This window comes from Vidua chalybeata, chromosome 20 (assembly GCF_026979565.1).
Source record: "Vidua chalybeata isolate OUT-0048 chromosome 20, bVidCha1 merged haplotype, whole genome shotgun sequence".
Lineage (NCBI taxonomy): Eukaryota > Metazoa > Chordata > Aves > Passeriformes > Viduidae > Vidua > Vidua chalybeata.
In genome coordinates, this window is record NC_071549.1 from 4,765,943 (window position 1) to 4,789,055 (window position 23,113).

The window sequence follows — 23,113 nt, forward strand, 5'->3', positions numbered from 1 at the left end:
GTTCACACCACTGACAGCTACAGATCAGGAAAATATCTCAGCACATGGCAGTGTTTCACTGCTGAGCTGTTGGCCTGAAATTCTGTTAATATTTATCCAATGTGCTGATCTTTAACACTTGGATTGCTGCTGGTTGCAGGGAGTCAAACCAGCATGAGGCCCTCCCAAGGTGAGTGTGGTGTGTGGCCAGAGGCAGACTGCAGCTTGGCAAGTCCTGCCAACAGTCCAGAGGCATCTGCAGCTAAAGGGGTCAGTCAGCTGCTACCTCCTTGGGCTGAGCTGCCTGGATCTTCAGCAGCTCCTGAAGGCAGTGGGGAGGCTGGGGTGCTGCAACCCATCTTTACATCAGGAATGTGGTCAGTGTCTTAGGCAGCCAGAGCAGCTTGGTCTTGCCTCTGGAACAGAGGCTGCCAGGTCACTGTTTTCAAGTGTTCTGACACCGCCATTGCTGCCTATCACTGCAAGAGTTATTTAGAGCACACTGGGGTTAATACCTTTGCAGTATTCAGATTGCCAGCCTTTTCTCCTTGGAAAGATAGGTTTTTTAATAGACAGGCACATGTTATTTTCTCTTTCAGCATCTCTAAAGAGGAGGAAGGTTCTCTGTTATGGTTTTAGAATTTCTTTTCTCTGATTGAGTTCAAGCTCTTTCTTTGGAGCAGCACTTTAGTGTTTCTTCCTTAATTTAGACAAGGTTTAAATCACATATTTTGCTGCATTTCATTTTTCTTTGGTTTTCTTTCGCACAGAGAACCTGTTGGCTTTCTGTTCTTTACCACCATACACCACTCCCAATTCAATCCTAGCCAAAAAAGTTTTCTCTCAGTTTACCTCCTGGCCTTTGTTGCTTAGATCTCTCTCACTGCAAGAAGCCTTCCCCTCTTCTGCTATTCATCACAGCAATTTCACATGCTCTTCAGCTGTTCTCTCCATGGGCTGGTGAAGCTAGTACGGTTATTATCCTCTTTATCCTGTACAAAGTTTAAAAAAAAAAAAAAGATTATTTATGGATAACACTGGGGACCACCCATACAGCAAGAAAAATTGAGAAAAAACTGTTGTTTTCATGCTTTGGGCAGTTACATGCCTGCATAGCTTGGATCAGACAGACCTTCCCATTTGACTTCTGTTCTCAGTAAATATTTGTAGCTTTGCTAATAAAGCAGTGCTGGATTTCTCAGCTGGGCTTCCATATGGACCATAAGCTGTGGCACTGGATTATAGACCCTCATTCAATAACAAGCCTTCTTGAATAGTTGTTTGTTTCATTCTCTAATATGGTCATGAAAAATCTGTTTAGGAATCAAATGGCAGAACAAAGTCTCCAAATACAGCTGCTTTGGCTGTATTATTAATTGCTGTGAGGTCCATGGCAATAGTAACAAGGGCTCCAAGGCATGAATTTCCTTTTTTTTTTTTTTTGGTGACCTAAATGCAGTAATTTGTGTATAGGAAATGGCAAAAGTGTGGAGGATATTTTATATATTATATGATTTCTATTTCATGCACCTTATTTTTGTTTCAGTCTGGTTTTACTCATGAACAAAGCACATTTCTTGTTTGTGCCTGCCCTGGCTGTGCACAGAGAAGCTTCTGAGGATGGGCACTGCCTCCTGGGGGGCTGAGTGCTCTGACCAGGGCACAAGCTGCAATAAGATGAAGGAGGGAGCAGAGTGAGCACGTGCCCAGGGCTGGGGATCTGCAGTCCATGGAGAGGAGATGTATCCCAGGAGAGCCCCTGTGGCAGGAGGAGTCCTGTGACCAGGCACAGGATAGTTCTGGCACAGGGCTGCTGAGGGACCTGAACATCTGGCTCTGAGCTCAGCATCCCTGGCTTGCCTCTGACCCAGCTTTCCAGGGGGACACCCAGAGAATTGTCACCCTCTGTGCCCTGGAAATGACTTTCCATCCACCTGCACACAACTCAGCCACAGGGAGGTTTCACTCTTGACTCAGAAGTCAAAGCTGTTGGCCTGGCCACTTCTAAGGTCACTAGTTTGTAATCAGTAGTTTCTTCCCAAAAGATAAAATATTACTAAGAGGAAAAAGACATAGAAATATAAGGTTGACTTCAGACCTCAGTTTTACAGCTTTTTCCCTTTTGGAACTAACAGCAACTCTAACACCTCCCTTTTGCCTACAGAACTCAAAGTGCTTTAAAAAGGCAACAAACCTCACTGACAGCACTTTACAGTGAGGGAAACAGGAGCACAAAGGGGAATGTTATTTATCTGAGAACCCTTCAAGAGACCAACAGCAGAGGTAGGAATACAACCAGTAATCTGCTGTCTAGGAAAGCTGATCCCTGGACATGCTGCTTATAGTGGTCACATTTCTAATGCCAATAAAATCGGTGTTTTCAACCTCTCTGACCCCCTTATCAGTTCTTCCCTCCCTTCTCAGCATACACATTCTCAGTTAGTCATCATGTGACAGTGAAAGTCCCTCTGGGATGGACTTATTGCTTCTATTGCTAAAGCTGCTTTTTCCAGGCCTCTTTCTTAGGTACTGGTGCTGGTATTTATGAGATAAATTTTATGTTTTGTGCAAAGCAGGGAGATTAGGCATGGGGGAGGTTCAATGTGTTCAATAGGTAGTTGAGACAACATCTTCTATATAAAGATTATTTCAAAACTGCCCTCAGTGCAAGCTGCAGCTGAATTTAAATGCAGCCTTGGCTTTTTTGCAATTTCCTGCCAGAAGAGCAGCACTCAAACTGTTCTGAAATAAAAAGACACAAATGCTGGAAGGAGGCAAGTGGGCAATTGACCTCACCAGAGCTCAGTGCTGGTGTTAGGCATTTTCCAACTAGAGGGGTTTGGGTTTTTCCATTATTTGGGGGACAGGGGGAAAGAAAACCCTGATTTCTCAGAACTGAAACATTTTGCCCGAAACACATCATTTTCACAAAAGGCTTTCTGGGAAGAATCTTGCTGCTCAGATTGAGACTGATGGACAAAAACTGATTAGGAAAGGATCCCAGCATAGCCAGTGGTCAGCACATTCCCTGGTGATGTGGATTTACACCATGTGATACAGGAGAGGTTGAGTTGGCTCCAAATAAAGCAGAGCAAGGATTTGACACAGTCTTCCCACCGCCACTGCAAATATCCCAACCTTGGGGTCATCCTCTCTCCTCTGCCCTAAGAAATGGGATTTTTATGAAGTCAGGACCAACCCAAAAAGAGCAATTGTGCTCAACAGATTGATCCCACTCAAGGAGGTGTTTTAGACCATAAACATGAACCCTGGTCTCCTATATCCTATAGAAATATCCTCAGGCTCTGGCACGCTGGGAGCTGAACCTGTTTGCTCACTTGCTCTTCCTTCAACAAGAGCCTTTTTTTCATTTTGGTGAGACAAAAACTCTAAAATATCCCCATTTTCCCTAAAACATGTTTTGCTTTCTAGACAGCATTACTCAGCATTTTAGAAGAGAGTCCTTGGTCTGATACGAGACATTTAACGTTTGCCCCACTTTGGTGTTGTCACTGACACCAAATCTAAAAAAAAACACCTAAAACAATACACACAGAATGAGAAGCATTTTCTTTTACCTCACCAGGCTGTGAATCAAACCCCAAACTCCAACAATTTCCCAAAAGGTGTCATTGGGTTTGTTTGCTTGTTTAATAGAAAATAAAAGATGTGTTCTTTACCCTAAACCATCATTTAGAGAAGCAGGAGCCCACACAGGAAAGGTCCCTGGCTGCTGCTCTGCCTTCTGTACTGTTGCTGTTGCTGTTTGTTGATTTTTTTGTTCCTAGTCTTGGAGAAAACTGGCAGGAATTGTGCAAGGAGCTGGGAGCAGATGATCCCTTTGCTGCAGCTCTGTAGCTGCAGGAGAACAGAACTCCCTTCAGCTACTGACTGCTCCTCACTGGAGGCTGAGTAACTGCAAACCAAACCTCTGTGGGATGCAGCAGGTGAGTGGAAATTAGGGAGTTCTCAGCAAGAAAGGTTTCAAATCACCAACATCAAATTTTCACTAGTGTGGCATTTTCCCCAACATACATAATAAATAAATCCAGAGAGAAGTGAAGGAAGGCAGAATCTGGAAATGTGCTGAAGAATCCTCTGATGTCCCAATATTGAGGGAGGCTGTGGCAGGTTTTCACAGAGTCAGAGAGGTACCTATGGTGGAGAAGAGGATTGTAAAATACAGACTTTCAGCTCACTTTCTTTGGCTGAGGCCAATAATTAGATCCCTCTTTCCAAAACTACTCAGGCACACAGGAGGGATGATGCTGACAAAAGTTTCTTTTGTCAAGTTCTCTTTTGGAAAGAAGCTCTTTCCCAACCCTACCAGTATAAAATAATGCTTTAATCAAAGCTAATTCTTCTAAATTAGGGTCTGCATTTTCATGGAAGTAAGGATGACAATCTGAAAGAATATTAGCTGAAAGGTGCTGAAAAATAATGGCATTTTTTCTCTCATTACTATGAGGAGGAAAGGAAACTGTACATCACATGAAAGGCTGACCAGCTGCTCCTGTTACATAATGGATGGGGACATTGCTGATTCAATAAATGCTAAGAATACAGAAATTCATCTACAAAGACAGATACTCTTGTGTCCACATTAAGACTTTACTAAAATATATGACAGAAATATACCACATATTTCCTGGTTATTTCTCTTTGCATGCTGGTTTATTTCATCTCTTTTCCCCCCAATACTTTTTACAGGCACTGAAGAGGAGCAGTGGGGGGAGATTGGTGTTCTAGCAAGCAAGGACTTCATCTTAACCACATAATAGGGGGGAAAATCATTTCCAGACTAGAGAAGAACTAAGCTTTGCACAGCACTTACTGAACCTGAGTAAGATTTAAAACTTGAGTGGAATGGCAGGCACATCACAGCCGACCTTCAGAGAGAGTGGCTGCAAATGAGGGGGAACCCCAAGAACTAATGACCAGCTAAATACTCACTTCCTTCTGTCGGTAAATTTACAACATACTCAAGGAAGACCTCAAAAAAACCTCCTCAGACAAATTCTGAGTACATTGTCAAAGGAAGAAAACAGCTCTTATTAAAAAAAAAAGTCAACATTTGTTAAATAAAACAAACCACGGTGCTGAGACTGCAGCTGAATTCAAAGGCAATTCTACAGTTACCTGGAAGAAGTGTTGGGAGAGAGAAAACTTCTATTTCACACACACATCTGGTGCTTCCAGATCAGAACTGGATATTTACTGAGGTAAGATTAACTCACACTGGACTCTGTTTAATTCCTGTCCTGTCCTTTGCAGAATTCAGTTCTGACTGTATAAAATACTCAAAAAATGTGGAAAACAGAGACGTGAGGAGAAAGACAATCACATCTGCTAGTGCAGGTAGGTATGTGAAGGTGCCTATATGTATATAAATATATAAATATAAATATAAATATTCCTATATCTGTCCTGTACATGGATATGAATTCATGAGTTGGGAGTTTTGGGATGCCAAGGGTGGAAGCAGCTCCTGATAGTTCCTGAACAATTACAGCTCTGCATTACAGATAGACTAGATATGGAAGTAAAAACAAGGTACCTGGGCTCTCTAAACTGTTTCTGGTTTCTCTGCATGAGAAACACAATTTCCAAGGGTTCAGCTCCCATTTGAATAGCAAAACAGACATCCTGGTTTCCCAGAGATTATGAAAACAATCCTCTCTCTGCTCTCCATCCTGGAGTGTATCAGCAGAGCTGGCTGTATTTCATCTGGGGCAGCAAAGCTCCATCAATTTGCACAAGGCAGGGAGCTTCTGTTTCCAAACAGACCATGAGGAGAGTTATGACCTGCAAATCAGGCAGAATATCCTTGGCTCTGATTCAGGATGCAAATACTGCTTTTTCTCTTAGAAATATTAAAATTGAATGATCTAGTGAGGAGGTCTTTTCTACCTACTTTGCTTATGGGTCTTTTGAGAGATTATCTTGACTATCAAGTAGCTTTTAGTGTTTATCAGTGACCACAAGATCAATTTGCACTCTTAGAAAATAAATACAATTCTTGCTTACAGTAAAAATCAAATGTGCAAGTATGGAGGAAAAGAAGAGTGAACAGGATTAATAAATTACAATTGTTAGCAAGCACTAACGTATCGAAAATGGCAAATTCTCTGGAGTAGAGCTGAGCTGCTTTTATTCAGGTCAATGACTCTTTTTGTGATTCTCTCCTCTCAAAAAGAGCATTTTTTCAATGATTTATGTATAATAATCTCCACATCAGCATACCGTATTTTTCACTATTTGTTTGTTAAACATGCAACAAGGATCTCACACTGAAGCCCTTAGCCTTGAAAATCCAGCTGGGATAAAGGCATAAAAATATACATATAAAATAGAAATATTTATTACTGAGGCTGATGTTTATGATTTGACATGTAGGTAAGGGGGGAAAATACGTCATTTTAGATTGCTGAGTTAAGGCTTTAATGGTGTGGCTTTCAGACAGATACCTTTTTTTAAGGAAAAAAAAAATCACCCATTCACAGGCCACCAGAGCAGGAAACTGCAGTAAGTGTTGCAAAAGCAGCTTGTCATTGGTCTGTGCCAGTGCTGGCTGCTCCAGCCTGCAGGAGTCAGAGCTGGACAATAAAAATTAAAAAAAAAAAAAAATTATTTAAATGGTTCAGATGACTTGAATCAGTTCAAACAGATCTGCAAATTGTTGGGTTCAGGGTGTTTTTTTCGAGACTGAATTCCATCATGGCATTTTCAGCCATCTCTGCTCCTGTCCTTCAAAGTGCTCACCCACCACTACACCCCAAGTGCCTGTTTCAAGTGCTGACATGCTGATTTCTTGAAAAAAAAAAACCCAAATTCAGGTGTCCACTTGTTTGAAGTCTCATGTATTCCAAAGTCTTGTCATCCAGTCTAAGAGCAGGACAGAGCCCTGTGCCAAAAAGGTGACAATTCCCAACAGTGAATCAGGAGGCTGAATTATTACCTGAGGTAAAGGCTGAGCATGTTGTTTCTTTGTCTTAAATCACCAATTCTTCCATGGGAACTCCTCTCCCAAGGCTGGAGAGCTCCCAGGGGGTCTCAGATGATTCCAAATCACTCTGGACAATCCCACCAGTAAATCCATATCAGGGCTAATTTTCATTTTCTCTCAGAAGATGTGAGAAATGCAGAAGCCACATGTGGGAATTCTACACTGGGAAAAATAGCACCACATGTGAATAGTGACAGCATTTTGGAGGTTATAATTTGTTATAGAAAATATTCCAATAATTTTTATTATTTGATTGACAAGTGAAAATCCCAGCAGATTTCTATTTCAGTATGAATTATGTTTTTTACCAGGTCATACCATACATGTTCCCTGATGTAGAGGATTCTATCTGACTTTTCTGTCAGTACAAAAACTCCACCAATATCAATTCCATTTTCAAATCCAAGGGGGAATGGAGAGACCCCACACAGAGAGGAGGAAGGAAGGGGACAAATCTATAGATAAAAAATCAGATTTCCAGTATCTTTCAGCTAACAGATCTGTCCCACCCTGGCCAAGACAGGCAACCAAGCTTTCTCACTAGAGCTGTAGTCTCAAAATTGACTGGGTACTTAGTAGGCACTGAAGTCCATAAATATTTCACAAGGAAAAGAATGCATTTCCCAAGCATTGACTAGCTACATATATTATTTATATGAAACCATAACTTAAGTTGAAAAACAATAAATGCTTCAGCAACAGACCTGTTCATAACCTACTCCATTACTAAGTAAAGTAGGCTCTGCCTGTTCCTGAGGATCCTGTAACTATGCAGAAATTCCCTGAGACCTGCACAGAAACCCGACCTACAAAGGTGCAGGGTGAGATTGCAGTCACTGCACCAACACAGTTAACTTGAAATTACATGGACAAGAGATTACAAGATGCTGAAAATCATTTACATTTCATATTTGTGTTGCACTTTATGCTCGTGTTTGAGGTCAGGTCTCCCACTCTCAGTAAGGCCAGGGGAGGCACAAGAAGGGAGGGGTGTTACCTCCCTTTTCACACCCAAACCATCAGAGTCCAGGGAGATTAAGGACTCCGTTTTCCACCACCATGCACCCCGCACAGTAGCCACCATGCCCACTCATCAGTAGCCTTTTCCAGAGGAAAAAGGTGCTACAAAAAAAAGAGTGGGTCAGAAAAACCAGAGATTGCAGATTCCAGATTGATGCCAAAAGACTCCTGAAGATCTGGGAACTGCACTGGGACTTTCCACTTCCCAAAGAACTTAGCTACAAAACTCCCCCTTCTTGGTGAAGGATCTTCAGACAGGTTTTTAAATGGCTGCTTTGTCATTCAACCTGTTCAACCCCACTGAGGAGGCCTCTCAGAGGAGGTGTAACAGACTAATGCTCTTTTGCCTGAAGCACTCATAACATTAATGGAAGTTAATTCTGCTGGTGGAAAAGGTTTAAGTGAGTTTTGCTAGCTCATAACCACAGCTGGGGAGAAGAGAAAAGCTTTTGGAGCAAGTGGATCCAAGATGTAGGCATTACCTCCACCATTTATGTGTTTACCACTCAGCTGGCAGCTAATGGCCCATGTATAAACTCAGGATGAAAGTGGGTAAAATAAATTGCATTCTTTGGAACAACCATCTCTTCTTTCAGTGGCACAGAAAAAAATATCCAAAATGCACCCTGGAAAGCTATTTTGAGTTTGTTCTTTTGGCAAGACACAGAAAGTGCCAAGATAAAGTCAGTCAATTCAATATTGTGAAGGGAGGGGGAAAAGGCAATAAAAACAGTGGAAGCTCTGAAGACAAGACTCACCTCAGTGCAGACAGCAAGAAGGATATTTATGCACTATTTATACCACTCCAAGTGCAAATTTTGCCTTGCATTGATTACAATTCACGTCTCAAAGATCTTTCTGCAGCTCTGGCATAATTCTAATAATGCAGAGGCTGAGGAAAAGGGAAACTGCAGCCACTTTGGCAGGATCAGCTGGCACATCCCTGTCCCCTCACAGCCCAGGGCATCACACACATCCTGACAAACACCCAGACCGAGCAGGCTGAAGCTGCAGCACGACAGAGGCTGTGTTAGCAACGGAGCATTTCCCAGGCATTTCCTTCTTGTTTCCTGGCTCTGCCTCCATCCCCTGCTCTGAGCAGAAGTGGGAAGGTTTGGGGTGCTTGGTTTGGCAGTGATGTGCTGGGGCCAGACCCTTGGCCACTGTCAGGGGAAGGAAGTGCATCAGTGGGATGTCTGGCTGATGTTGTGCCACCCTTGCCATCACCACTGCCCTGTGAAGGGCCAAGGCAGAAAGGTGTCCCTGCAGTCCCTCCAGAGCTCCCAGTGACTGCAGCCATGGCAGGAGTTAGGCCTGACCCAGCCCTGCTCTCTGCTGTCCCCTTCCCTGGCAGAGAAGAGCCCAGGTCCCCACCCCAGCTGAGCACAGCTCTGAGCACTGAAGCCCACCCACTTATTACAGCACTGCTGGTTTCTATGGCAGGTGAGAACTAATGCAGTGTGTTTGGATCCAAGAGCCCTCAGCAAGAGACAGGAAGAGAAATAACTTTGGGAAAGGGGGTGTTGACAAGCAGAGACTTGTGGAAACTGACTGGAAGGATCAAGAGTCTGCACACCCAGCTCCCCCCACTCCTACAGCAGCCAAAAAGGATCCCCACCATCAGAGCATCACTGCTCTCTGTGCTCCATCTTCCATTGAAAAGGTATTTTGGGGAAGTTCTGCTTTGGCTGAAAGAGCCAACTCACCCTCGACACCTGCTCCTCCCAAGGCTTCTGCCAAAGAGGATTTCTGGTGGCCCCATGAAGATATGCCCAGCCCTGAGCTCCACATGCCCACTAAAGCCAGACTCCACAGCCTCTGTTACAGTTGGTTCTTTGCCCCAGCAAGCTGATCCTCCCAGCTGAAATTGCTGTCACCATTTAGCAGGAGGCAGAGAGTGACAGAACCCCTTGAAAGGATTATTCAGCTCTGTGATCGCAGACAGTGCCCTAAAACATTGGAATGTATGCCCAGTTTGGCCTCACACAAATCCAGCACTGAACACACCTCCAGGAGGTGATTCCCTCTGATTTCAGCAGCACTAAGGTACCAGTGAGCATCCTGCAGACCTGAGGCAAGGCACGGGGCAGCTCTAGGAATGTGCTGTGTGCAGGATGTTGGGATCCATGGGCAGCCCCAGGTGATCCCAGTGCCTCGTGCTCATCCTCTGCTGATTCCACACCGAGGACAGATGATGAGAGTAGGACTGTGTCCAACCCAAGTCCTCTCCACACCAGTCTCAGGCAGGTGTGGATTAGCACAGGCTGCTTGTGAACCCTTCACAACATCCAGCTCTGTCACTCTCAGGGCTCACACTATAAAACCTTCATTGCTCCAATCTGTGAAGCAAAATGACAAATGGCTCCAGTCAAAAGCTTACAGTCAGGACCTAAATCTTCCACCACCCCCTTTCTACCTGAATTCATTTTAGGTGTTCTGTGAGATAAATTGAATTTTGCATTCTTCCAACTGCAAAAATAGATTGTTCTAGCTATTAAAATAAATATATGAAGAAAAAATTGAGAACATGAAAAAGAAAGGAAATATTAGTGTACTCAGAAGTCGGAGGCATGCTAAAGAATCACAGTGGTACTGAGACACCTGTATATATTTCTTCAGGGGCAGCAAGGAAGAAAAAAAATAAAGAAAAATCCCACACCTTTTCAGGGAATCCTTTTGAAGAGAGTTTAAGGTTAAAATAAAAGCAGGTGTCATAACTTCAGTTGCACTGCACCAGCTCACTGGTGGGAACAAGGGCCAAAATTTTTAATCTTCTGCTTATACCTCCAGCAGCTGTAGGGCATCCCCTGAGCAGTATGGGGGTTGTGCCTGAATTACAGATTTTGCCCAGCATGGTTATGTTCTCCAAGCAGCCTTCCTCCTCCCTCTTCCACAGGGCTCACACATTGTTTTTCTCTAACTGGCCAAGTTCAGTCCTACACAGAAGACACTAGAAAATCTGAATTGTCCAGGAGGCTGTGGATGGATGTCCCAGGACAGGGGCTAGAAGCTGTCCTGGTCCCTCAGTCATCATTACCTCCTTTCACATCCCTTCATACTGGTTCATGGATTTACCTTCCACCAACACTTCCGTGAGAAGTTCTGCACTCTTCAAGAAGTGAAAGCCAAAAATTCCAGGCACCAAAGCTCCAGAGGCTAAAACAGAAGAGATTGGTGCCTACATGTTTGTATAGCTGGGCCCCTGACACTATAAAGCAGCAATTACCACTTTTTTGAGTCTTCCATCACCTCAGTCACCCACTAGACCAGATCTCTTGGGTCAGCCCCTCTGACCTGTTTTAGTAGAATGGTTTTTTTATTCTGACAGTTGCAGATCAAGCTCAACTGGATCTATTTACCAGACTTGGGGAAGAAACTCTTGAAAGATGAAGATACTTTAAATTTAAGCATCTGATTTTTTACTTAGAGAAAAATATTTTAAAGTTGATGTTTTATTTCAGATCAAATAAAATATTTCATTCCAGTTAAATTTTTTACTGATTTATTTTCTTATTCAGCCAGCAAACAAAAAATTATTATCAATTATTTCCACAGTGCTGCTTAGATTTGGGCACTGAATAGATTTCAGTGCAGACAAAAACCAAACAAGTGCTGTGTTGCTAACTCGGACCAGCTTACTCTTAGTTCTGCAATAGTGGATGTTTTTTAAAGCTCCAGCTTCTTGAATCATGTGATTCTATGAATATCTCAGCTTGCTTTCTCACTGAAAGTAGAGGCCTGAGAATTTGAGTTGCAAACATAAGCTGACGTGGTGAAGCACTAAATGCCCCAAACAAGCAAAACATGTGTTTTTCCATCTTACTGATTTTAAAGTCAATTTTGTCATATGGGGCAGATATTATTTGTGATTTTTGAACTCTTAGGGTAGAAACTACTGTAAATTATTTTCCAGGAGCTATTTGAGAAAGAAATCTCCATCCCTGGGGCTTTTGACCCTTCTCTCTTCTTGGCCTTCTCCCCTGTGTTTTGGGGAAGGAAACCATCAGGCAGCTCAGCCCAAACCCGTACAAACAGCAAGAGTTAATTTGGTGCAATGTATCTGAGTGTAGTAACTGATTACATTTTTCCCCAAAGGAAACTTCAGTTAATTTGGTTAGTGACTCATATGCCAGGCTGCCAATTACAACACAGATGATTACACACATAAATTCACGTCGGAGTGGCTCAACGATCACAAGGAAGGAAAAAAAAAAAAAAAAGAAAAAGGAAAAGAATAAAAAATAAGCAGAAAGGGGGGAAAAGGCTCCCCTTTACCTTCCTGGGATTGGGGGTGGGTAAGAGCCCACCTTGCAATGGTGCCCAGGCCTCTGGAGACTGAGTGCCAAAAGCTGTGAGACTGGGACGTGCCATCCCTGCAGTGGCAGTGTCTGTAGCTTTCCATTTGGGATTTTCACTGCAGAAATGTGTGGCACGCTCTCTAAAAGATTGTTTGCCAGTATCGTTAGAGGAATCCATACACAAAGAGAGCAGGAAGGAGGTTAAATGAGCAGTGCTTGGCAGTACATCAGTAAATCATTTAAAGATAACCTGTGCATACCAATACCCAAAAAAAAAAAATCCAATTAAAGTAACTTATTGCAAACCCAGTCCCATTTCTGAAGTGTTTTATATTCCTAAGGAGGAGTGGGAGAGGGAGAGGAAAGAAACAGGACAAGGAGTGAGAGTCTGATGCTATCACATGAGGAAAGCCCAGGCTGGGGATGGGAAAAGAATTCCTACATGCCTTATCAATCAGAATCGATACCAAGGCGGCTTGGCCAAGCTCCTGAATACATATATTCAGAGAAAATGAGACTTTGCACTTAAAAGCAATAGGAAGTTCTGACATTGGTGGCGAGCGTAGGAGGAAGAAGGTTTTCTTTTATCTTAAAAGAAAGATACTTCACTGGCCTCAAATGTGTTTCTAGCTAGACATCCCTCCAGATAAACAGCTGCATGCATTTCCTGCAGTCAGGGTCAGCAGGCTGTGGGGGAATTCATGCAGCTCCTTGCTGGGGAGGTTGAAATCCTTTACAAACAGTAATTAAGCTTCATGGCACCAGGGTACTATTATACCAGTTTTACAAGGGAATAAAAAGAATGTGGCAGCAAAGTGATTTGCCCAAGGTCGTCCAGCAAGTCAGTGGCAGGACCAAGTACTACATGTAGATTCCTGGTCTCCCACCCTCACCTCTCACCAGCAGACAAGCCCCCTACCTTGGCCTTTATTAAATAGCGATTACAAAATGTATTAATTTTAATTTGGAACTATGTAAATTGACTCTTTCCCAAAAGACAGCAATTGGCTGTTAAATAAGTACCGAGTGATTATTGCAATCATATTTGCTGACGAGTGGATCATCAGTGTAATGTGCTGGGTTCAATAAAAAGGTTATTGCCTGTCAAATAAACATGATGAGCAGAGTCTGGACTGACGTGGGACAAATCAAACAGTCACTGGCTTTGGAGGGAACTTCAGCTGCTCAGCACTCTTTAGAGGCTGAGTTCAAGTACTTTTTGCAATATGTAGAGAGAAAACTGGTGCTGCCAAAGCAGCACTAAATCCATTTGCAAGATGACCTTAAGTCAGATCCTGGCACCCTAAACTTGATTGTGAGGGTAGTTAAGTCTTCCTGATTTCTGTAAAAACAGCTCAGTGTGCAATGCTGTTCTTAACAAGGGTAAAAGTAGTAGAAATAATTCCTGTAGTATGAAAGGATGGGATGATTTTAGGATTAGTGTTAAATTAAATGCAGAAGAAAATGCTCCTGTTTTTAAGTATATCTCAGCAGAAGGAGAGAGCTGTAAATACAGCTGAATGGTCAGATTAGGTCTTTCAGAGAGATGGCCAGCACATAGAGGAAGCTATTTTACGTTACCAGTTTCTTTTGTCTTTTCCAGAGTGTGAGTTTGTAAAAGTGTTTGTTCTCCATCGACAGCCAAGGACGCCTCAAAAAAGCCCCTGTACCCTGCAGAACTGCTTGTCACTGGCAGTCACACACTGAGGCACGAACCGTGCTGGAAACTACAGCCGCTGGACAAGGACATTATCCCGGTAAGCCCCGGGAGCATCGCTGCTGCAGGGAGCCGCACCGCGCCGGTGCCGCCGCTTCTGCTCGCGTTGTAAATGAGCAGTTTTCCCTCCCGGGCTGTGGCAGTGGCCAGGCGGGCCGGGCAGTTCCCAGGGACGGCACTAGGTGGTGGCAAGCCGCTGGCGAGGAGCGGCGCGGCGAGCGGAGCCGCCACCGAGGCGCTGCGGCAGCCGCCAGCACCGCGCTCCGGGAAAAACGGGCTTGATTTAAAGCCCTAATGTCTCCCATTAAAGGCTAATGTCCTCCCGCACGCTGGCACGGAGGAGGCCAGGACGAGCTGTACCGCTCGCAGGGAACAATTCTTACCATTCTTATCTGCAGACCTTCGCAGGGTGTTCTTTTCCCGTTAATGTTTCCTTAATATAGTTACTTTTTTCTTCCCTTCCCCCGCCCCCCCTCCCTTCTCACGTTTAGTCTGCTTAGGGTTTTGCTACTGGAGCCGGCTGAAGGTTGAAATAGGAATTTTAGGAGATGCAGGCTCTGCTTGATTTCAGGTTGGAAAGTGTGGAATGCATCCTCTGTACCAGCGCAGCCGCGCACTCACATCCGCGCTCGCACAGGCCAATTAGAATGTTAATAATAATTAAGTGTCTTACTCCTAAGACGCTCCTACACAGGGGAATGCTAAAGTGCCAGCCAGCTCGTTTCATTCCATGCAGGCAGACACCTCTCAAGACCTCGTGTGTTTGCTAAGGGAGCGGAGCGATTCCAGCTCCGGCCAATCTGATTCCAGATGATCTGCTCAACAAACAAATTAGAGCAGCCTGCAGAAAGAAACGTGCACCAGAAAAAAAGTCCAGCTGTGGCAGCTGAGCTCTACCTTTCACCTCAAACTGAGCCACAGCAAATAAATACAGGGCGAACCCTATAAATTTTCAGTGTGCAGGGGTTTGTGGGAGTCTTTATCTAGCTTTGGTTCACACGCTTCAAAGCAGCTCAATTTCAGATTTGAGATAATCCCCTAATTAAACACAAACTCAAGCCTTAAGCTGCATGTCATCTGATTTCTACCCCAAAAATCAGAGCTGGACACAGACTCTAGGGCTGTTGAGCTTGTTCAGCTCTGTTACATTGAAGGGACAGCAAGGGCTGGCCCAGAGGTCGCCTTCCATCTGTGAGAGCCACGTGAGTCCCACCTTGACGTGCTCCCAGGAGCGCTGCAGTCTGGCTCACAGCTGACCACGGCGTGCTGCTGATTCACAAACACAGCCTTTCAGATGCTTGCAGGCAGCTACATCCTTTGGTGGGCAAGAGGACACAGGAGCTTAGCAAGATTTGAATTCTTGCTTTTCAGGGAACATCCAGGAGGGAGCTGGGAAGAAAAGCCTGGATACAGTTCTCATGAGCAGAACCTTTGGAGCGACTCTGAAGAGTTCTGGAATTTAATTGTATGGCTAAAAGGAATGAACTTAGTATGTTTCTGATACCAGAAATGTTATGGCTACATTTCACCCAAAGCTCTACTTTCAGAAAAAGGGAAAAAATGAAAAAGAAAAAAAGTGAGGCAAGAAGCAAAATCTCCAGGAGCAGGAAAACAGAAAACTCTGTTTATCCAGAGCACACACTTAATAAACCAGATACAAAATAAGTTAAAGAAAGACTGAGTCATTCATATTTCCAATAAATTAAAGGGGAAAAATCCTGTCATTTTTCACTCTATTTCACATCAGAGAGCAATCACAACAGACTATTCACTTAATGCAATGATGACTTTACCCCTGCCCCCAAGGGGTTTCTCTGCCTCTCTTGTACAGCCTTGAAAATTATCACATTTGCCCCCATTTTACATCTCTCCCCACAGCCAGTTTGTCCCATTTCAAATGCTCTGGGTTCTTACATCTGTTGTCAGTCTCTTCTTACTATCCTTTGATTTTTACCAGCTGCAACAGAAAAAAAATACATAAACCCGTGTATATGATTAGATGTGCATGACACATAATGCTACACCTGAACACACAGCTGAGTTCACCCAGATCCAGTTTTCCCAAAAGATCAGAAATCTGAGCAAAATCAAGCCAATCCAGGAGCACAAATCCTGTAAAGAAGGTCCCCCTGAGTCCTGTTTCCAGTTTCTCCACAGATAATTCGAGGGGATGATGTGGGGCCAACTCACCACTGTGGTAGGAATTTTGCATACCCAGCTTCAATTTTATCTTCAGCCCTTGGAAAGTAAAAAGCTAAATGAGGAATCTAAAGTGAAATCTCAGCTTCCTGTTGAACTAGAACTTTTCTAAGCTACTATGGAGTTTGAAAGTTTTGTTAAACCACATTCAGGTACTAATGACTTTTATTGCACAAGATCAGTGAAAAGAATCATTGCATTTGGGTTAGGAGAGACCTCAGAGATCCCTTGCTCAAAGCAGGACTAAGTCACAGTGCTATAACACAAGATCTTGAAGCAGAAGAGAGCAGATGTGGGGATGTTTCCAGGTAAAGGTCTTCCCAGAGTTTTTCAGAACTTGTTATTGAAGCCTAGCAGTACAGAAACTGAGTTTGCACTGGAGCACAGCAGCTGCTGTGTTACTCAATAAAAAGATTTTCTATATTGCATTGCTGGTGTGCACCAAGATTCTAAAAGCATTTCAGAAGGTAAAATCAGAAGTGTATGGTGGAAACGAAAAGGGAAATGGCTGCATTTGAATTTAGCACAAAAACCCAGTGATAATTTCACAGGAGAACTGAGGGAGAATGGAGTAAACTCCTACACTGCTCTTACTGCTTGGAGATTCTGCCACAGTGAGGCTGAGAGCTGAGAACAACCTGGAGACTCAATGTGGGTATTCACTCCCACAGGGATGCTGCTGACTGACTTAACTGGAACTATATTTGAGCAGAATGTTTCAGATCTTCTGCCCACTTTGTACGAGATCAAATTCCATCCACTCACTCAAAAGCAAGAACTTCTGCCTTCTCAAAAAATTAATTGCAAATTTTAAACATAGAATAGTAACACAACATGCAAAAATAAGTTTGACTATCTCTAGGTGATTTGCACTAGCATTACTCTGCACACATGAATTCTCAAACTGTGAAAATAATGAGGTATTCTAATAATAATTTTCCTCTCAGCTGTACAGTAACAAACAAATCTGTTCTATTGTTATTGAAGGCAACAGTGAAACTGTATGTGACTATCTGAAAATATAAGAAGTATTGAAAAAGTCAAATAGTCTGAGCTTTGTAATTCACAGTTGTCTAATAAGACTAATGTTAGTTTTTTGACACATTGCCATCAATAAATTACAGGAAAATTAGCTGGGCAATTAGCTGGAAGCAAAATAAGCATCCTCATATTCTGTAAAACACAGCAAATTATTTTATAAATAAGCATTTGATCAAACAATCAAATGATCTTGAGAGCTGTGTAATCAAAGTTTTCAATCACTTCTCCTTAGCTGCCAAGAGTTTCAGCCTCACAGAAGCTCTATCATTTTGTCAGCCTCCAGTGCACAGAAATGTTGAGGCATGTCCCCACAAGATGATCATCTGTCTGGCTTGCAGTTAAAGCCATGAGATGTTACTTTTTACATTAGCTGAGAATTGCCCAGTTGCAGTTTTTAAGTTTGTTAAGGATGACAAAGATGAGCATGACAGACTCGTGGTGATTAAATGCCTGTTGGATTTATTTCACAACGTGCTAAATGTTTCTTATGATACTATCTTAAAATTAGAATGAACTGATCTGGTACCTACTGAAGTTTATGACATGATGAATTCTCCAGAGGGTAAATTACAATGAAACATTGGTAGCAAATTACGTGGTTATAAATGTAGCTCATCCAAAAACACCTCATGACAGCTACATAAACTCTGTTCAGTTGTTCAGTGTCTGATGTCAGCAAATATGACCATTTTCACCTGATACCATCACCTTCACTCAGGGGGGAAACGGGCTTCACAAAGGAGCTAAAATTGTACAGAAGCTGAACTGGAACACTTTGCTGAGAAACACCTTGTATATGATATGCTAAAACTTAAGTGAGATGTGCATGCACTTCACAAATATTGAATTTGGACACGGTATATTGCTTTATATTCAGAGTCCTGGTTCTTTCAATTTCTTATAGTTTGTGGAATTAATTGTGTCCACTTCTACCTCAAATGCAGAAGGGGAACAAATAATTTCCTTGGATAAACGGACTTGAACAGATTGCAGTAGACCACAAAATATTGATTATGTTAAGTTTGAACTTCAAATTAAGGCACAAATGAAGGTTAATTCCAGTTATTCATGTAAAGAGTCTTATGACTTCCTTTAAAAATATATTGAAAAAGTATCAAAACTGGTCATAAGCACCATTTTCAGTAACAAATTGAAGTCTACAGTACTGAATTATATATTCAAGGGTAGTAGATGTGAATACAAGGACCAAAAATATAGATGATATGCTAAGAGAAATGACATTTCTTTAAATTGCTCCTTCAAAAGGGCATTCTTCCCTTAATCACGTAGTTCTTTCCAAGGTGGGTGATCATCCTGCTCAGGATGCAGAAGAGATGCAGTGGCCAGAGCAGCCCTGGATTGCAGCTAAGCCCAGCCACAAAGCTCCTTTGGTTGTACTCAAAGTGGAGCAGTGGGTCTGACTGCCAGGCTGCAGCTGGAGACAGGCAAGGAGGGTTTGGTTCCACCTTTCCTGGGCAGATCCAGCTCAGCTGGATGAGGGGCTGTAACCAGAGCTTCCCATGGGGACTTTGGACTGTTTTGTGCTCTCTGCCATAACCACACCAAGCCAGGTGTACTTTGGCACAGCAGCTGGAAATGGCCAGCTCCAAGGGGTCAGGGACCTGCCCTGCGTTCTGAAGGTATCACTGCATTATTTTTTACTCCCCCCCCGCCCCCAGGTTATCAGGATGTTGTTGCTGTAATTAGTATTAAATTTGCAGTATGATTGGTCTAGAGTCCTATATGCACACATCATTTCAGGACACTGTGGTGAATCCTGAGTTCACAGAGCCACAGAAACAGCCCTAGTTGTGCTCACACTTACTCCGGAGCTGCAGAGGAAAATTCAAGCCAGGGAAACTGAGTCTCTCTCACAGTAAAACCAAGCCAGTGTGAAGACAGTTTGAACAAGCTGGGGGTTGGGCCTTTACTGTTTCCTGAAGGTTCAAGCTGACAAGATAGACACCACTGAGGGAATTCAAACTTCTGACAGGCTCCAGTGCTCTGAAACAGCTTCCTGGGTGAAATTAAATCCCAGTGTCACAAGGGACTCTCCAGCTGTGACAGTCTCTCACTAAGGTGGTGTGGCCCACAGAATTTTCCTGCTTACATCTGTGGTCTTGACCACTTTGAAATAAATCCAGGGGAGTGTCTGTTTTTAGCAGCAAGGTGGACCAAGGCTTTTCCACATACCTCTACAACCCAGTCAAACCCTTCTGGTATTTTAATATAAGGCTTTAGGAAGCTTCATATGGTTGTGTTTCCTTTTTAGCATTAGCACATGCCCACACCCAGCACTTCATTTTCCTAAAATACAAATGTGTACATGTATAATAAAAACGTTGACAAGTCCTAGTCAGAATTTAAGAAGTCTTAGCCCTGGAAACATGTTCACCTAAAAAAGGATAAAATGTGCCCCTTGCACTACTAATTTCTGATTCCACAGCCTGAGGATGCAGAACAGCAGTCCAAGGGGCACGTGCTACAGAATGTCATCTGGCATCAGCAAAGGTGCCGTGGATGCTGCAGAGCTCTCCTGTAAGACTGCTGACTGTTTTCATGGCATCACATGAAACACAGAAATAAATAGCTTCTCTTCTATGATCACAGCATGAAAGTTTTGCTTTGCTGTCTATCCGTTCTCATTAAAAGCATAAAACACAACACAAGACAGGGATTAGACACAGAGCAGGCAAACGCAACAGAACCACAGGGAAGAGCTCAAGGAGTAAAGGGATTGGCACATGTGCCAATAAAGGCAGCCCTGGTGTCAGCTACAAGTTGTACCCTCAGAAGCCAGAACTGAACTTCACTCAGAGAGGAGAGGAACAATAGGCACAGACACTCCAGACCACACAGGCGTGTACATCCAGTTCCTTCTCCTGAGCTTCAGTGCAGGTGTTAAAAGAAGCCTCTCCCCCAGCAAACTGTCATAAAACTGTTACTTTTTCTTTTCTCAAGTCCATTTAAAACCAACAGGCATACACTCTTTTCCTGTGAAGCAAGTTTAGGGGGTTTTTCCTATCTAAATTACAAACACATCAGAAGTCTCTCTCACCACAGCGCATCCTGTCTTTTCTCTGACTGACATTTAGAATACAAACTCTTTAGGGCAGGCTCTGTCTTTAGTTTTTATGTCTCATACAGAACCAAGACATATTCTCAGTGTTGAACAGTAAGTTAAAAAGGCCCATCTACACTCACAAGGTTACAGGACCCATGCCCAGCTTATCTGTGATACACACATGACATGGTCAGTAGAACAGGTCTGTACAGGCAAAGTCTCCATGTACACAAAACAAAACAGATCCTGACTTGTGTGCTGGGGCCTGCACACCTGGTGCAGTGTACACAGGAGGGCCTTGTTCATGAATCTGATTTTTAGAAGTCCTCAGGATCTCTGCAGACTGGGAGAAATAGGGAGAAGCAGGGAGGAGGAGGAATAGAGAGGGAAGCTGTTGTGTCCAGCTCAGCTCCTCGCGGTGCTGTTGGTGAGCGGCTGGGGAAGGTGGGGGTGACTCAGGCACACAGACACTGTGCACTGGACTGTAGGGCTGAGGAAGGGTGAGAGCCCCTGCCCAGTGTGACCCCTTTCCTGGGCAAAAGCAAAGCAAATCCATCTCTCTCAGCAGTTCCAAGCAGCAGCTCCAGTCAGGCGCCATGATGACATCAGCCCTGCTTTTGCAATTATTTAACCTCTGTCGTTCAGATCAGCAATGAACCAGCAAGGGTGACTAATACACACATCAGCCCTGAGAAGTTATCAACACACCAAACAGGGGGCCAGCCCTCAGCAGTGAACTCTGCTTTCAGAAGTCTGTTTGGTCTGTATTTGGGGGAAAACTGTACAATATTGAACATTAGGTGTCCATGAGAAGCTCCAGGCAAACCTCTGTGTGCCATGGCAGTGTCAGTCCTTTTGCCAGAAGGATGCAGATGCAGCAGATATTTGCTTTTTCTCATTTCTGTGTGTCATTTTGCACTACTCCCCCCAACTCTGGCTCCTGCTCTCACTCCTCATACAAGCCTGGAAAAAGTAGCTTTTCTTAACAGACATCTACAATAAACATGCCGATACTTGAGATGTAAACTGGGAGGCTGGCATTCTAACAGAGCCTCTAAATCAACCTCAGGACCTTGTTAGCATAATTAGTGATAGGACTGGTGGCTTACAAGATCCAGGACAGAAAATGGAAAAATAGTAATAACAATAAAAAAATGCAGTTGTATCCTAGCAATTGCTGGGATGATTGCTGATGGTTCAAAAGCAAGTCATATCTTGCGTGAGACAAATACATTTTATATGATGTTTAATCTCACAGGAATTCTGCCGGAAATACTCAGAAGCTTGTTAGAGGAAAATATGAGAAGCTACTCATGTGAACAATAAAAGATTGTTGTGTGGTGGAGCTACTGTGACTCCCATGCTGCTAATAGGTGCACATCTTGCAATTACAAGCATACTGAAAAATAATGCTACATTCACTGCTCCTATTTACTAATATGAAGCTTTGGAGAAGAAGACAGTCCTGGACATCCTTCCAGCTTAAATTCAGGTAAGATGGAGAAGCACAGAGGAGGGGATTTGTTCAAGACCACCTGGAAGTCAGTGGCAGAGCCAGAAATATATAGATCCCTGTCTATAAGGGATCTGAGAGCACTAATAAGTTTTAATGGCTCTAATCAGTCTGACCTGAAGCCTCCACCCTCTGCCCATGGTCAGGAGTCTCACTGAAGCTCAGCCCTGGGTCTTTAATCACCAAATGAGCAAAGCTGAGTGCCTGTCCCCAGCTCACACACAGAAGTGCCTGTGCCTGTCCAGGGACCTTGTTGATCTTGACCCACTAATTTCCCAGCTTGACCTCAGGCCAAGCTCATCACTGTGGACCTGCCTGGTGATAACTTGGCTGTGCCTGACCATTATTAGCCTTGCTAGGCCTGATCCTGACCTGTGGATTCACTTCCTGGCTTGAGGTTGGACCTGCCTCATCTCCACAAAATTGTCTGATGCTCTGGACTCCAGGTTGAAGTTGGCTGCCACTCCCAGGCCATCCCTGCCTGTCTCCCTTGAGGGCTGTGGGGTGGGCCCTGGCTGGAGAGGACCATATTGCCACTTGCAGCCACATTATCCCTGTCAGTTCCCTGTGTCTTTGGGAGCAGACAGTCCCTGCTGCACCCTGACATCACCCTAATACACCACCCTGCCTCCCTTGTCTGCATAGCACCAAGGGCAGGAAGAGAAATGCCACATGTGTTAATTTGACCGGGGAAGACAGGCAGAAAGAAATAAGATACAAACTCAAACTGGAACTCTTCTTTGTTCTGTGTTTTAAACATGTCCTTCCTCCCACTTCCCATTGGAGATGGCAGCATTGCCTGCCCCAACACAAAGCAGCAGCAAGAGAAGGTGAAGGGGTCATAGAAGGAGGTTCATGTTCTGCATCAGTGTCCCTTGAGAACAATAAATATTGTCTGACAAGAGTAGAAGCAAGAGGAATCAGGCTTTAGCAGGAGGAAGTGATCACAGCAGAGGGCTTGAGAGCACAGGAAGGAAAGGCAGAGACCTGGGAAGGGGAAGCACTGTCAGATTACCCAGGAGAACAGCCAGAGGAGGCAGATGCTGCTTCTGAGGACAGATTTGTGTTGGGCTCAGCAAAGTTCTAGGGCAGCTCTGGTATTTGGGGCTCAGAAAGGTAGAGGGGTTCAGCACGCACTGGATGGAAGATGTGAGATGCAAAGAGCTCACAGCTAAAAGGGCCAGGTTGTCCTTTGCCTGATGTTAGATACATTCCTGCTCCTAGCTGCAGGGATCTGGCATCAGACCCTAGCTTTCTTGAGAAGCCTTCGGTGTGG

At 43.8% G+C, this 23,113-nt stretch overlaps 1 protein-coding gene across 5 annotated transcripts in view; it reads right to left on the reverse strand.

Moving 5' to 3' along the window:
* Positions 1–23,113, reverse strand: part of MYL10 (myosin light chain 10) — a 90,804-nt gene that overhangs the window by 47,653 nt on the left and 20,038 nt on the right. For 3 of the 5 annotated variants that reach the window (XM_053961289.1, XM_053961290.1, XM_053961292.1), the window contains exon 2: positions 832–971. The gene's annotated coding sequence lies outside the window, so the exon portion shown is untranslated. Of the gene's footprint in view, positions 1–831; positions 972–6,937; positions 7,000–13,884; positions 13,934–23,113 lie in introns of those variants that run through there. The other 2 variants (XM_053961293.1, XM_053961294.1) reach the window with 2 other exon arrangements.